We start from the raw sequence: 14,971 nt of genomic DNA on the forward strand, positions 1-14,971 counted from the left end.
AGTGGCAGCATTAGATTCTCATAGGAGTGTGAACCCTATTGTGAACTGCGCACATGAGAGATCTAGGTTGCACACTTTTTATGAGAATCTAATACCTGATGATCTGTCACCGTCTTCCATCACCCCCAGATAGGACCATCTAGTTGCATGAAAACAAGCCCACGGCTCCCACTGATTCTACATTATGGTGAGTTGTGTAATGATTTCATTATATATTACAATGGAATAATAATAGAAAGAAAGTGCACAATAAATGTAATGTGCTTGAATCATCCTGAAAAAAATCCCCCTTCCCTCGTCCATGGAAAAATTGTCTTCCACAAAACTAGTCCCTGGTGCCAAAAAGGTTGAGGACCGCTGCTTTAAAGCGTATAATCTGTATCAATTTAAGGTTATCATTTGGTAAATTTTGACACATGTATATATCTGTGTAGCCAACACCACATTCAAGCTACAGACATTTCCATTACACCTAAAATTCCCACCTGCGTTTGCACCCCTGGCTCCAGACACCCCCTGAACAGCTGCCTAATCACTATAGACCAGTATTTCCTCTTCCGGAACTCCACATGGAATCATACCATATGCACTGTTTTCTGTTTTTGAGACCCATGTGTTGTGATGTGTGTGTGTGGTATGAGATGTGTGTGTGCATTGTGTGTATGATGTGTGTGTGATGTGATGTGTGTGTGGTGTGTGTGTGTGATGTGTGTGTGGTGTGTGTGGTGTGCATGTGCGATGTGTGGTGTGTGTGTGGTGTGTGGTGTGTGTGTGTGCTGTGCGTGTGGTGTGTGTGTGTAGTGTATGTGTGGTGTGAGTGTGGTGTGTGATGTGTGTGGTGTGTATGTGTGGTGTGTGTGTGATGTGTGTGTGATGTGTGTGGTGTGTGTCTGTAGTGTGTGTGTGGTGTGTGATGTGTGTGTGTGGTATGTGTGTGATGTATGTGGTGTGTGTAGTGTGCGTGTGGTGTGTGATGTGTGTGTGGTGTGTGTGTGTGATGTGTGTAGTGTGTGTAGTGTCTGTGTGACGTGTGGTGTGTGTGATGTGTGTGTGGTGTGTGTGTGATGTGTGTGTGGTGTGTGTGTGTTTGTGGTGTGTGTGTGTGGTGTGTGTGTGTGGTTTGTGTGTGTGATGTGTGTGGTGTATGTGTGTGTGGTGTGTGAGTGTGTGATGTGTGTGGTGTGTGTGTATGTGGTGTGTGTGTGATGTGCTTGTGTGTGTGTGGTGTGTGTGTGTGTGATGTGTGTGGTGTGTGTGTGTTTCATTCCAACTGCTGAGGAGTATTCCAGTCCATTGACTGGATATACATTCACCTGTTGATGGACATTTCGTTTGTTTCTCATGTTTGGACACTAGGAATGAGCCTGCTGTGAACATTCATGTACAACTCTTTGTGTAGATGTTTCCATTTCTCTTGGGCAAACACCTAGTAGTGGAACTTTCAGGTCATAAAATACTTTAAATTTTATAAGAAACTGCCAAACAGTGATTGCAGCGCCAGCAGGATGTGAATGTCCCATCTCTCATTTGCCTGCACAAAGTCCTGACCTAACTGTCCTTTAAGGGGGTTGGTGTGATTCTCTCCCCTCCTTCTGAGTAGGCTAGGACAGGACGGTCTCTATGTCTATGTCCCCAGGTCCCTCTGCGCACCAGCCCAGCCTCCAGCATCAAGAACCCTCAACAACGTTCCTAAAATCCGACGATTCCTCCAGCCCAGCTCTGGTACCCAAGGTGCACAGCGAGTGCCTACTGACTTATTCAATTGCTTCAACTCCTTTTGGAAAATAGAATGTGCAGATATTAACTGATTCTTCAGCAAGGGAGGCTACTGCTGACTTCTTCCTTTATTACTTTCATTTTATACACTTCTCTGGTTTCCCTGCTCTGGCAATACTAACTTTTGAAGAATTTCTCCCCAGAGATAACTTTTAAAAATTGAAGAAGTTAAACTTTAAAAACTAGATTTCAAAAACCTGAGCATTAAAAAAATCAAATCTTTGTGCAAGGGGGCAAGAGGCATTTGTTCTTAGTGCCTAATGTTTATGATATTTGGGAGAATTTTGCCTAAGATTTTCAATAAGCTTCTAGTGAGCAATTTGATTCTTTCTTATGTTCCTTTGCCTCTCTATTTATTGTGCTTTGACAGTTCTTTCTTCTAAAACTAACTTTCTTTTTTTTTTTTTTCCTTTTTTTTTTTTTTTTTTGAGACGGAGTCTTGCTCTGTTGCCCAGGCTGGAGTGCAGTGGCGCAATCTTGACTCACTGCTACCTCCGCCTCCCGGGTTCAAGCGATTCTCCTGCCTCAGCCTCCCGAGTAGCTGGGATTACAGGTGCCTACCACCACACCCAGCTAATTTTTTGTATTTTTAGTAGATACGGGGTTTCACCATTTTAGCCAGGATGGTCTTGAACTCCTGATGTCGTGATCCACCTGCCTCAGCCTCCCAAAGTGTTGGGATTACAGGTGTGAGCCACCATGCCCGGCCTCTAAAACTAACTTTCTAAAAGATCCTCCCACTCCAGAATGTTCTGCCTAATGAGATCTCTATTATTTGGGGCTATGAATATAAAATTACAAAGAATAATAATAAATTACATAATAAAACAAATGATATGTAATATATGCCATTTTAATAACATAAGCTTTCCATCTTGGCATTTAAAAAGTGATTTCACAGCATTTTAAGAAGTAGAAAACAAGCTTCCCCACTTTGAGGGTAACAAAATTATAAAATTTCATTTTTGGCTGGTGTGTGGTTTTACAGTTAAATTAACATTAAGTAATTGATGATAAAAGAATAAATGGGCCCACATGTCCATAAAGACAAAATAAAACCAGCTGGGTTCATCCGCCACAGTTACTCCGGGCTGAGGCTCATTCTTGGGGACCCCCACTGCACAGACCCCTGCCAGCCCTTCAGGTCACAGGGATCTTTCTTGGAGCCCCAGAGGACCTGCAGCCCAGGGCCCCTTTGGCCCAGTGGCGTCACACCCATCATACCAGGACCTGTCCTGGAGGGCACTGTGGCTGGGGGCCCACAGGCAGCTCAAAGGTGCTGCAGCAGGAAGGGCTGGGGGAGGTGGGTGGGGAGGGGGCGCAACCTGCCGGAGGAGCCTCCTCTTCCCCCACACCCTCCCTCTCTACTGCAAGGAGTCGTCCCTATGCTCCACAGAACCCCTGCACTGCACCCCACACTACAGGGCTGAGACCCTCCTAGCACCTCCAAGTGCAAAGGGCCAGTGGGATTGCACACAGGTGGGCTGTCACCCCAGGTGTGGCACCTCCAGTCTGCCACCTGGCACTCATCTTCCCACACCCAGACACTGTCATGGCCCTGGTCTAAATGCCTGCTTTTTGCTAAAGGATGCTTTGGGTTGCTTGATTCCCCTGAGCCTGTTTCCCCAAGTGAAGAGTAGGAACAGTACCTCTTCCCTGTCAGGATTTTCGGGAGGTTGAGGTTGGATTGTGTAATTCTAGAATGTCTTGTGTTTATCTCCACAAATTCATCCCATGTTTACTGCGTAATTCCTGGCTCATAACATCCCTAGCTCTTGCTGTAGTGTTAAAGCACTTTAGGCCTCAAAAGCAAGCCTCAGCAAACAGAGTCTCTCTCTCTATGACCTCCTGCTCTCCTTTCACCCGCTTAGGACCCTAATCGTTCCCTGCCTTTCCATAAAGAAATTATCTGCCCTACCTTGTCTGACTGTGGTTCACATAGCCCCCATTTCAGAAGAGTCCTGCCCCCTACCCTGGGGGAAGGAGTGCCACATAGAGAGGCCAAGAAGAATCTGAACACACAGGCCTTGCCTGGGTTTCCCTCCCAGTCTGTCATTATTAGATCATGGTCTTTTTTCCAATCACATTTCTACACAGTTGTCAATCATCCCTCTTATTAAGCTGCTGAGTTTATGGTAATCTGTCAGTAGTAATTTGTCGGTAGTTAGTTTTAGACCTTAGAAAAATCAGGAGTAAAGGCTACTTTGTACTACAAATTACACAACTTAGATGAAAGCCACAAATGACCAAAACTGACTCAAAAAGAGATAGTAAATTTGAATAACCTATAAAAGTAAAAAGTGGAGTTAGTGACCGGGCGTGGTGGCTCACACTTGTAATCCCAGCATTTTGGGAGGCCGAGGTGGGTGGATCACGTGGTCAGGAGATCGAGACCACGGTGAAACCCTGTCTCTACTAAAAAATACAAAGAATTAGCTGGGCGTGGTGGCGGGCGCCTGTAGTCCCAGCTACTCGGGAGGATGAGGCAGGAGAATGGCGTGAACCCAGGAGGCGGAGCTTGCAGTCAGCCGAGTTCGCACCACTGCACTCCAGCCTGGGTGACAGAGCGAGACTCCGTCTCAAAAAAAAAAAAAAAAAATGGAGTTAGTAATTGTGACATTATGCTATATATATGTTGGTTGTCGAGCACAGTTCACTCCTGACTCATAACTCTCATAACCCTTATTATAATGTTGGAGTGCTTTAGCCCTCACAAAACAGTCTCTCTCTTGACCTTCTCCTACCCTCCTTCCACCTGCTCCTTTTTCTCTTCCAGGCAGGATTCTTCTCCCACTTGTCTGTCTTGGAGTTGGCCATAAAGAAATTCTTTTTTTTTTTTTGAGACGGAGTCTCACTCTGTCACCCAGGCTGGAGTGCAGTGGTACGATCTCGGCTCACTGAATTCTTTTTTTTTTTTTTTGAGACGGAGTCTCACTCTGTCGCCCAGGCTGGAGTGCAGTGGTACGATCTTGGCTCACTGCAAGCTCTGCCTCCCAGAGTATCTGTGTATGTGTATGTGTGTGGGGACAATTATTTATGGAGCACTTACCCTGTTCACCAGCAGTGAACACAAGAGAGGGGGAAACCCTGCCCTGGGGACCTCACCTCCCATGATGCCACCTTCGCATTTGGGGACCAACTTCCTCCATTTGTGGCTTTCACTCTGAGGGTGCCTCAACACGCATGTTTCTCCACCAATTGGTATTTACACCCCCCACTTTAAACTGCTCTCCTGCCCTTTTTTCTGGCTGTGACTAGAATTATTTTTAGGGGAAAGAGAGAAGGATCTGGATGAATGAATTAATTAGAATTCATTTTCTAGTGGCATTTCTCCCAGTTCCTTCATTTCTGCTTGAAGGACAATTAAGGGTTCCGGTGTGGCTAATCATGTGGATTAAGAGTGGTTTCTTGTCTCCCATACAAATCCAAATGACTCATCACCAGTCATTTTTCCCCACTTTCTATGATCCTGAGATTCTAACCTCACTAACTGGGAAGTTACAGTTTTCAGGGATGCATTTTTTTTTTTTTTTAAATAATGAGAGTGACTTTCTCAGTTTTATATTACACTCTCTTGTGCAAATAAGCTGCCTGTGCTGCTGTAGCCTGCACATTTTTGTTTGCAGTTAAAGAGGGCGAAGAAGCCATCACGGGGTTCAGGTGCAGACACCTTTTTAGATGATTCTTAGTTACAGTGATCTTTAGAGGCACAATTGATGACTAGTGGAAAGGCCTTCCGACCAGACTATTTCAACTACCCACTCAGGCCAAGGAATCCCCCTCACCACCTACGTTTTCCTCAGGGAACTGAGCTTCCCAACCCTGTAGAACGTACTTCCCTTCCCTTCATGTGTCTGTTTGGTTCTCTGCTCCATCCCTGTGCCCAGAATAGCACCAGGCCTCCAACAGACTGACAGCTCCATCTGTGGTCCAGGTTAATCTAATAATCTCACATCGGATCAGTTTGACGATCGGGATTTCTGTGGTCTAGTCTCTAATACCACATGTTTGCATTTGGGATAGAGCATTTCACCCACAATTTAACCAAAAAATGCTGTTCCAAATAATAGTGTTGGCCACAGTATATTAAACACGGGGCTTTCCTAATAAGCACTTAAGTTTTCTTGCACATACAAGGAAAAGGTTGGGTTTTTATATAGACTAGGTTATTTCAGAAAAAAAAAAAAAAAATCCCGAAGGTATAATCAAGTTAATACAATTTGTTAAAAGAGAACACTACCTGTGCAATGAGTTTGCGTATTTACAGAACCCACATAATAAAGCCAGCTTTTACCAGATCACTTTCCTTTGTAAATAAACATGGTCAACTGTGTCTTGTAGGAAAGAAATGCAACAGTTATGTTAAGCTAATGAAGTTCACATTGAAAACTATTTTAGGTAACTAGAAGTTTACTCTTACTGCATAATAACTACAACTTGAAGAAAATTTACCTGAAATTTAAAAAGAAAAGAAAGGCGTTGCTCTCTCTTATGGGACCACTGGCCTTAGGGAGCCCCCACAACACGCGAGTCTCCTCCCGACCCGTCCAGGGACCTGCGTGCCAGTAGAGAGCAGCTCTTATGTATGAATATGTGTAGTATGTGTGTGGAATGTGGTGTGTGTGTAGTATATGTGTATATGAGTATGTATCTGTGTGTGGGGACAATTATTTACGGAGCGCCTCTCTGTGCTGGGGACCAGCAGTGAACACAAGAGGGAGAAACCCTGTCTTAGGGACCTCACCTCCCACGATGCCACCTTCGCAGGTGGGGACTGACTTTCTCCATCTGTGGCTTTCACGTACCTCGACACACACATTTGTCCAGGGACTGGTATTTATGCTACCCACCCCCCCCCTTCTTAAACTGAAGGACCTTTTTCTGGCTGTGAACTAAAATTACTCTTAGGGAAAAGAGAGAGAGAGAGAACCCTTGTGGACATGGTCAATTGTACTTTGTAGAAAAGAAACGTAACATTTATGTTAAGCGAACGCAGTTCACATTGAAAACTATTTTAGGTAACTAGAAGTTTACTCTTACTGCATTATTAAAACTTGAAGAAAATTTACCTAAATTTTAAAAAAATTAAATGTTTGAAATTAATAAATTTTTTAAAAAATTAAACAACTTCAATTTAAATTTTAATTTTAAAATTAAAAACCGACACACAGACAGGACCACTCCAACGAGAAAGCACGAACAAATTCCTGGACCCAACTGGGCAGGGCGAGGAGCCCGGGGTGGGCGGGGAGGCGCCTGCGGGGAGGCCTGGAGCACGCCTGGGCCCGGGAGGAGGCGGAGCCGGAGCGGAGCGGATGAAGGGAGGGCCTGAGCTAAGGACCCGCGCCCGCCTGGGGGTTCCAGCATGCGGGGCAGTGGTCCCAGAAGAAGACAGGTCACTCCAGGGCCCCTAACCTTTTCTGCACCTTGGACCCATTTGGACTTGGGTCTCTTCTCAGGGTATAATTTCATAACACAAAAAATAAAACACAAACTTCAAAGATAACATCTAATATTAAAATTATCAAAATATTTAAAAAATAATACTGGGATGTGTTATCATATGTGTGCTTCTGTATTAATAACAATATTTTGCAGCGGGCCCAATAATGTGTGTTATTGTCAAGCAGTGATGAGCGAAATAGAATTTCTAGTATCGGCCACAACTGCAAAGTGACATGAAAATAGCCAGTGTTTAGTGGCGACCAGCCACCCATAATAGCAATACGCCTCTGGGTTTTTTCCTACATGTATAATAAGAGGAAATACTACATCGCAGTTCTAAATGAAATGTAGGTTAGTGATTTTTTTTTTCCCAACCCAAGTTCCCAGGCAGAACCATGGGGGTCTTGGCAGAACCGTGGGGCTCTTAGGCTCTGCAACTGAGGAAAGATAGAGTCTTCAGGTGAAGGAAGAGCTCTGCCTCCAAAGAAAGACTGCAGCCGCTGGAAATCACAAGCTGCAGAGGAACGCAGGTAGCAGATGTCCTGGTGTGCCCACAATGGAGGCAGCAGGCTTTCGCCCTTTATCTAATGCTATGAGCATGGGCCTCATCAGCTGCCACAGCTGCGCTCTGGCTGAGGCATCACTCAGCAAATACTGCTTTCTCAGGAAGATCTATTCTGGTTTTTGTTTGTTTTTTTTTTTACAGTATTTCCTGTTTAATAACCTGCCTCCAGAGAGTAGGGATGGTGTTCCCCAGCTTGTTTCACCACTGAACCCAGCCTGTGCCCAAGAAGCATTTGTCGAATGGCTGTATGGACAAATACATAAATGAAGGGCATTTGGTGAGAATTCATAAACTATTCATAGAGCTTTCTCTGTGACTGCAATCCTTTCATCTAAGTAATGTTTTCTTCAGATATTCTTAAAAGTACATGGCTGTCATTCCGCATCCACTGAGATGGCTATATATACAGTACATAAGGCAGATAATAACCAGTGATGATGAGTATGTGAAGAAACTAGAGGCCTCATTCATTGCTAGTGGGAAGGTGAAATGGTGCAGCCACTATGGAAAATAGTTTGGAAGTTTCTTAAAAAGATAACAAATGCCGGGTGTGGTGGCCCATGCCTGTAATCCCAGCAATTTGGGAGGCAGAGGTGGGAGAATTCCTTGAGCTTAGCAATTTGAGACGAACCTGGGCAACATGGTGAAATCCTGTCTCTACAAAAAAAAAAAAAAATTAGCTGGGCATGGTGGCATGGGCCTGTAGTGCCAGCTACTCAGGAGGCTGAAGCAGGAAGATCCCTTGAGCACAGGAGGTTGAGGGTGCAGAGAGCTGTGTTTGCACCACTCCACTCCAGCATGGGTGAGAGAGTGAGACTCTGCATCAAATACAAAAATCAATGATTTACTATATGACTCAGCGATTTCACTCCTAGAAATCTACCCAAGAGAAGTGAAAACATATGTCCACACATGAATGTATGCAAATGTTCACAGGAACATTATTCACAATAGCCCCAAACCAGAAAAATTCAAATGTCCATGGATGGATGAATGGATGAACAGTGTGGTATATCTTTACAATGGAATACTATGTGGCAAAAAAAAAGGACTTTTTTTTTTTAGATGGAGTCTCGCTTTGTACACCATGGATGAAATTTGAAAACTTTCTGCTCAGTGAAAGAAGCCAGAAGCAAATACCACATATTCTATGGTTCCATTAACATGAAATGTCCAGAAAAGGCAAATCCACAGAGACAGGAAGCAGAACATGTTGCCTGGGTCTGACAAGCATGAGGGACCCTTGTAGGATAATGGAAATGCTCTGAAATTAGACTGGGCTGCACACTCTGCGAATGGACTAAAAATCACTGAATTAACACCTAGAATGAGTGAATTTTATGCAAGTAAATTATTGAGAGGTGAAGCCAGCTGGACTTCCTGAGTTGCATGGGGACTTGGAGAACTTTTCTGTCTTACAAGAGAATTGTAACATGCACCAATCAGCGCTCTGTAAAAACGCACCAATCAGTGCTCTGTACCTAGCAAGGGGATTGTAAAATGATGCACCAATCAGCACTCTGTAAAATCGCACCAATCAGCACTCTAGCTAGCAAGAAGATTGTAAAATGCACCAATCAGGGCTCTGTAAAACGCACCAATCAGCGCTCTGTGAAATGCACCGATCAGTGCTCTGTAAAATGCACCAATCGGCAGGATTCTAAAAGTAGCCAATCGTTGGGGGGAGGACTGAAAAAAGGGCAATCTGATAGGACAGAAACAGAACATGAGAGGGGACAAATAAGGGAGTAAAAGCTGGTCACCCCACAGCCAGCAGCGGCAACTCGCTCGGGTCCCCTTCTACACTGTGGAAGCTTTGTTCTTTATTTGTTCACCATAAACCTTGCCGCTGCTCACTCTTTGGGTCCGTACCATCTTTAAGAGCTGGAAAAACTCACCGCGAAAGTTCGTGGCTTCATCCTTGAAGTCAGCGAGACCACGAATCCACCAGCAGGAACCAAATCCAGACACATTATACCGCAACAAAGCTGTTAAAATATGAAGTGGGGACTCAGTCTTCTGTAACACAACCAGTGGACACTAACTGAGCCCAAGATTTCTACCTGAAGGGACCAGAAGAGCCTGCCATGGGGCCTGGAACTGATTGTTAAAAAATGCTGTGGGTCTCCCAGGGTAAGAAGTGTGAGGTCGCAGCACATAAGAAAAGTCAAACGAGGCAACAGCCAGACTTCAAGAGCACCGCTGATCCGTGCACCCATCTGTTCCCACCCTGTCAGTCCATCGGACACTGGCCCATGTTACTTCCGTGCTGTTGCTGCAGTATCCCTTTGCATTATTTATGGGAAAAGCTTTGCCAAGCAAGTTGAGAATAGAAATAATAGAAGCAGGAGGATGTTTCGGGAACACTAATAATATTCCAGGCAATCCGCATGTTAGTCTTTGGCTCCTGTAGCCTAATTTGAATTATTTTGTGTATCTGAAAGTAATGGTGAATTTTCTGAACAAAATGCTATGGTTCCACATTCTTATTAGTTTACACTGGCTTTCCCCCAAAAGAGGTGGCTTTAGTGCAGTTTTCCTGTAAAGACACCACCGTGGTGAGGGGACAATCAAAATGCAGTTAAAAAAAGAAGAGACAAAAAGATGGTTTTTTCAAAACCAGGAAAAGAAGAGCCATATTAGACAGCTAGTGAAATGCAGAAAAATGCTTGTGCGGATAAGTCAATAAGGATGGAAAGGCGGCCTTGTCAGATACCGTACAGGAGCAGGCAGGGCCATGGAGAGAACACAGAGCTGGCACCAATGGGCAGGAGGAGCTGGAGAAGCCACTGCCTCCCTGCCTCCTGGATTCCCTCCACCAGTCTGGACCCCTCTCCCTTCCCAGACACAGCCTCCACTTTGACTCATCAAGTATCGTTCACGTAGGCACCCCAGTCCATCTGGAGTTAGCCCCTGGTGCACTGCAGCAATGAAAGGGCAGGGTCGGGACATCTTGCAGGGAGTGATAGTTGCCCTGTGGGCGGAGGTTGTTTCTGCCGTCCTGCGGGGGTTGTAGCTGCCATCCTGGGGGGCTTGTAGCTGCCATCCTGGGGGGAATGTAGCTGCCATCCGGGGGGGGGATATAGCTGCCATCCTGGCTGGGTTGTAGGTGCCATCCTGGGGGAGTTGTAGCTGCCACCCTGGGTGGGGGGGGATGTTGTAGCTCATTCTTTTTTACACTAATTTGTCCTGTTCATGCTCTTTCTCCGTCAGCTTTTTAGTGAAATGTTGCCCATCCTGGCGGGGGTTGTAGCTACCATCTGGGGGGTTATAGCTGCCATCCTGGGGGGTTATAGATGCCATCCTGGGGCGGTTGTAGCTGCCATCCTTGGGGGGGTTGTAGCTGCTGTCCTGTGGGAGTTGTAGCTGCCCTGCTGGGGGACTTGTAGCTGCCATCCTCGAGGGGGTTGTAGCTGCCATCCTCAAGGGGGTTGTAGCTGCCACCCCGGCGAGGAGGTTGCAGCTGCCGTTCTGGGGGGATTGTAGCTGCCATCCTGGGGGTAGTTTATAGCTGCCATCCTGGGAGGGTTGTAGCTGCCACCCTGGGAGAGGTTATAGCTGCCATCCTGGGGAGGTTATAGCTGCCATCCTGGGATAGGTTATAGCTGCCATCCTGGGGAGGTTGTAGCTGCCATCCTGGGGAGGTTGTAGCTGCCATCCTGGGGGGGTTGTAGCTGCCTGGGAGGGGTTAAAGTTGCCATCCTGTGGGGGGCTGTAGCTGCCATCTGGGGTGTAGGGCGGGGCTTGTAGCTGCCATCCTAGAGGGGTGTGACAGTTGGCTTCTGAAGTTCCAGAGATATAGTCCCTTTCTACTGGTGCCTCCCCTGGGTACTTGCAGATGCCCAAGGGCCTTCCAATCCCCTGTGGATGGTTCGATACACCTCTCTGCCTCTGGGCAACATTTTCACTAAAAAGCTGACGGAGAAGGAGCATGAACAGGACAAATTAGTGTAAAAAAGAATGAGCTTAAGATGCCAACTTGCCCTGTCTTTCTAAAAGCCTGCATGAGAGCTGAGCCATGTGTCCCCAGGCCCTTCGTGGGCAGCTGCCCTGGGCGGAGATGTGAACAGCATTCCAGGGCTGAGGAAGCCAGCACTCTCAGGTGTCTTGGTGGCTGGGTGCACTGGCCGAGCCCCACGGAGGGCACTGTGGCACTGATGACTGGCAGCTCATTTCCCAGTAAAGCCACTCTGGGGATGTCTCCAGCAGACACACTCGCAGACTCCACAGCGGCAGTGAGCAATGGGTTCAACCAAGTTCCCTCCACCCCTACCACAGAATACTAATGAACCAGAGCTCCCTACCACTAACAAGCTGAGGTCACCAAAACACACTGTCCAGTGAAAAGAGCAAGGCAGAAAACAAGTTGTAGAGAAGGTTACCAGTTGTGTAAAAAAGTCAAAGGAAGAACTAGAAGAACATACGTGTATACTGACTTACGTATGTATAAAGGAACTCTGGGAAGATCCCTCAGAAACAGGTAACAGCAATTACTTGTAGGGGGAGGGTGGAGGGAAATCTGGGCAAATGAGGGATGGAACTTTCCTTGGTATCTTTAAACTATGGGACTACATCAGCTACTCAATAATTAATAAGTTAAATGAAAAAGGAACGCGACACTGTAAAGACAACAAGGCTATGTCCTTCTTTGCAGCTGGTATCAGGTAAACCTACACCCAGGCCTTCTCTCCCTAAATAGAGCATTACTCTTTTATTTCAAGAGCCAATTATTGGGCACCCACTAAGAGCCAGGCCAAGAAATACTTGCAATCTCTACTACTTTGGGGAATGATGGGGGAGGAAAGTGTGCGGGGTGGGAGAAGAATTGATCTTAGGAAGTTCATGTGGACTGCCTGTGGCAAGGAGAGGGTCAGAGATCTCACTTTGAAGCACACTGACTTTGACACAATGCCCTTTTCAAAGTTCATCTCAAAAAGGATTTTAGATGTTCCCGTAGGAGACACATAAAACCAATGCCTGTGCAAGATTTGTTTCAAACATCAGATCACAAACTGTCCAAAAATAGCCATCAGTGTGGAATTGTGAGGTCAAACTAAACCTGAATTGAGTATTTAAACAGTGTTTCCATGTTGGGAGAACCAAGGGATTTTCCTGAGTCAGTTGGAAGCTCTTGTATACTGGAGTAGTTAGTCATCCACCCTAAATCAGTAGAGAAAAATGTATCCAGTGCTTTGACAGACTGTTGCAACAATGATGATCAAAAAATATAAGGAGTGCAAAGGCATTTGTGAGTTCATATGGCTGGATTAAAAATCATGTTTAAGGCCGGGCGCGGTGGCTCACGCTTGTAATCCCAGCACTTTGGGAGGCCGAGGCGGGCGGATCACGAGGTCAGGAGATCAAGACCAAGGTGAAACCCTGTCTCTACTAAAAATACAAAAAAAATAAATAAACCGGGCGTGGTGGTGGGCGCCTGGGCTGAGGCAGGAGATGGCCTGAACGGGAGGCGGACTTCATGACCGAAATGCCCACTGCACTCACCTGGCGACAGACAAACAAATGATGGTAACACACAGAAATGTTCAAAATCCCCCAAGCCCAAATCTCCCCCACTCTGTAAAAATAAACCTCCCAGCGTTTTTCTGCAGAATCTCTGCCACTGTACCTCTGCGGCACTGTCAGTTGCCTAGAGGTTAATTCTGGCAGGGCAGGGTGATGGTCAACTGACTGCTTGTGGAGAAAGCAGCCACAGGGGGCTGGGCTATTTCCCATTTTTCACTCTCACGTCTCAATAGAACAGTTAAGCCATCAGGTGTACCAAATTCGAGATAAAAGTAAGTTCCTCTTTCAGCTCAGTGGAAATGAGAAGTAACTCCATTTCACCGCGAGCTTCTTTACTATTCAATCCAGACCGCACTGACCGGGAGAGGTGCTCCGAATCCTTACTCTAATCACATTTCTCCCTTCTGCTGAGAAGGGAGGGTCCATCCTGACTTTTTAGGATGCACATTAGAACTGTGTTTATTTGTGTGTGGGTGAATCTATCTGTGAGCAGCGCTATGCAGAAGCCAGGGGAGGACAGTGATGGGGTCAGGACATGATCCCCCAAAACATGGCACCTGGCATTTGAGGAAGCCACAAAATCAGGAAGGTCTCTCTGACCTCCCGCCCTTCTCCTCCCAGACGAGCCATAAAACCCTTATTCCAGAGGTGCCCTCCCTCTACCCAGAGGAAGGGAAACTCCTTATCTCTGAAAATACAGGGACAAAGAAAAGAATCTGAACAAACAAGCCTGCAAACAAGCCCCCACCCGGCCCCACCCTGGTCTATTGCCATTGGTCACATCCCTTTGTCCAATCACACTTCTGCGTGCCTGTCCACTCCACCAAAGTTAGTATGGAAATACACAGGCTTCCCTGCTTCTTTGGGTCGCTTGAGGCTTTTCTCGTTAAGCTGTCTTTTGTTATAGGGGCCTCAGCCATGAGCTTTGCAGTGGGTTAGAAAAAGATGTTACCACGGTGGCTCATACCTGTAATCCCAGCACTTTGGGAGGCCGAGGCGGGTGGATCACGAGGTCAGGAGATCAAGACCATCCTGGCCAACATGGTGAAACCTCGTCTCTACTAAAAACACAAAAATTAGCTGGGTGTGGTGGCGCATGGCAGTAGTCCCAGCTACTCAGGAGGCTGAGGCAGGAGAATCACTTGAACCTGGGAGGTGGAGGTTGCGGTGAGCTAAGATCATGCCACTGCACTCCAGCCTGGCGACAGAGCAAGACTCTGTCTTAAAAAAAAAAAGAAAAAGAAAAGAAAAAGATTTCTCCCCATGACAAGATAAGGTTCAGGTGGACATGGTCAGTTTGATGACCTACTATGTGGGATCTACTCCAAGTGAGGGAACTTGCTACACCTGAGTCTCTGCGTAATCTCTCTCCACACCAGTTATACTGGAAGCTCTGAAGCCACTGCTCCCACACACCTGTAACAGCTGTGCTCTGACCCAGGTGTACCTTGGACCAGCCAACTGCACCACAGATGGAGCAGGGGGTGCAGGCAGCCTGTGAAAGAGGCCCATTATCTTTCACCCCCTCCCTTGAACTCAGCCCTGCTGCCCCAGGGCCCCCAGAAGTGCCAGGCTCCAGGTTTAAAAGTGTCAGGGGCTCTGGGACCTCAGGAGGGGATGAGTTTAAAACCAAACACCATCTTTCACACCATCTGCAATTAA

The sequence above is a fragment of the Hylobates moloch genome, unplaced genomic scaffold, assembly GCF_009828535.3.
Source record: "Hylobates moloch isolate HMO894 unplaced genomic scaffold, HMol_V3 SCAFFOLD_10, whole genome shotgun sequence".
Classification (NCBI taxonomy): Eukaryota; Metazoa; Chordata; class Mammalia; order Primates; family Hylobatidae; genus Hylobates; species Hylobates moloch.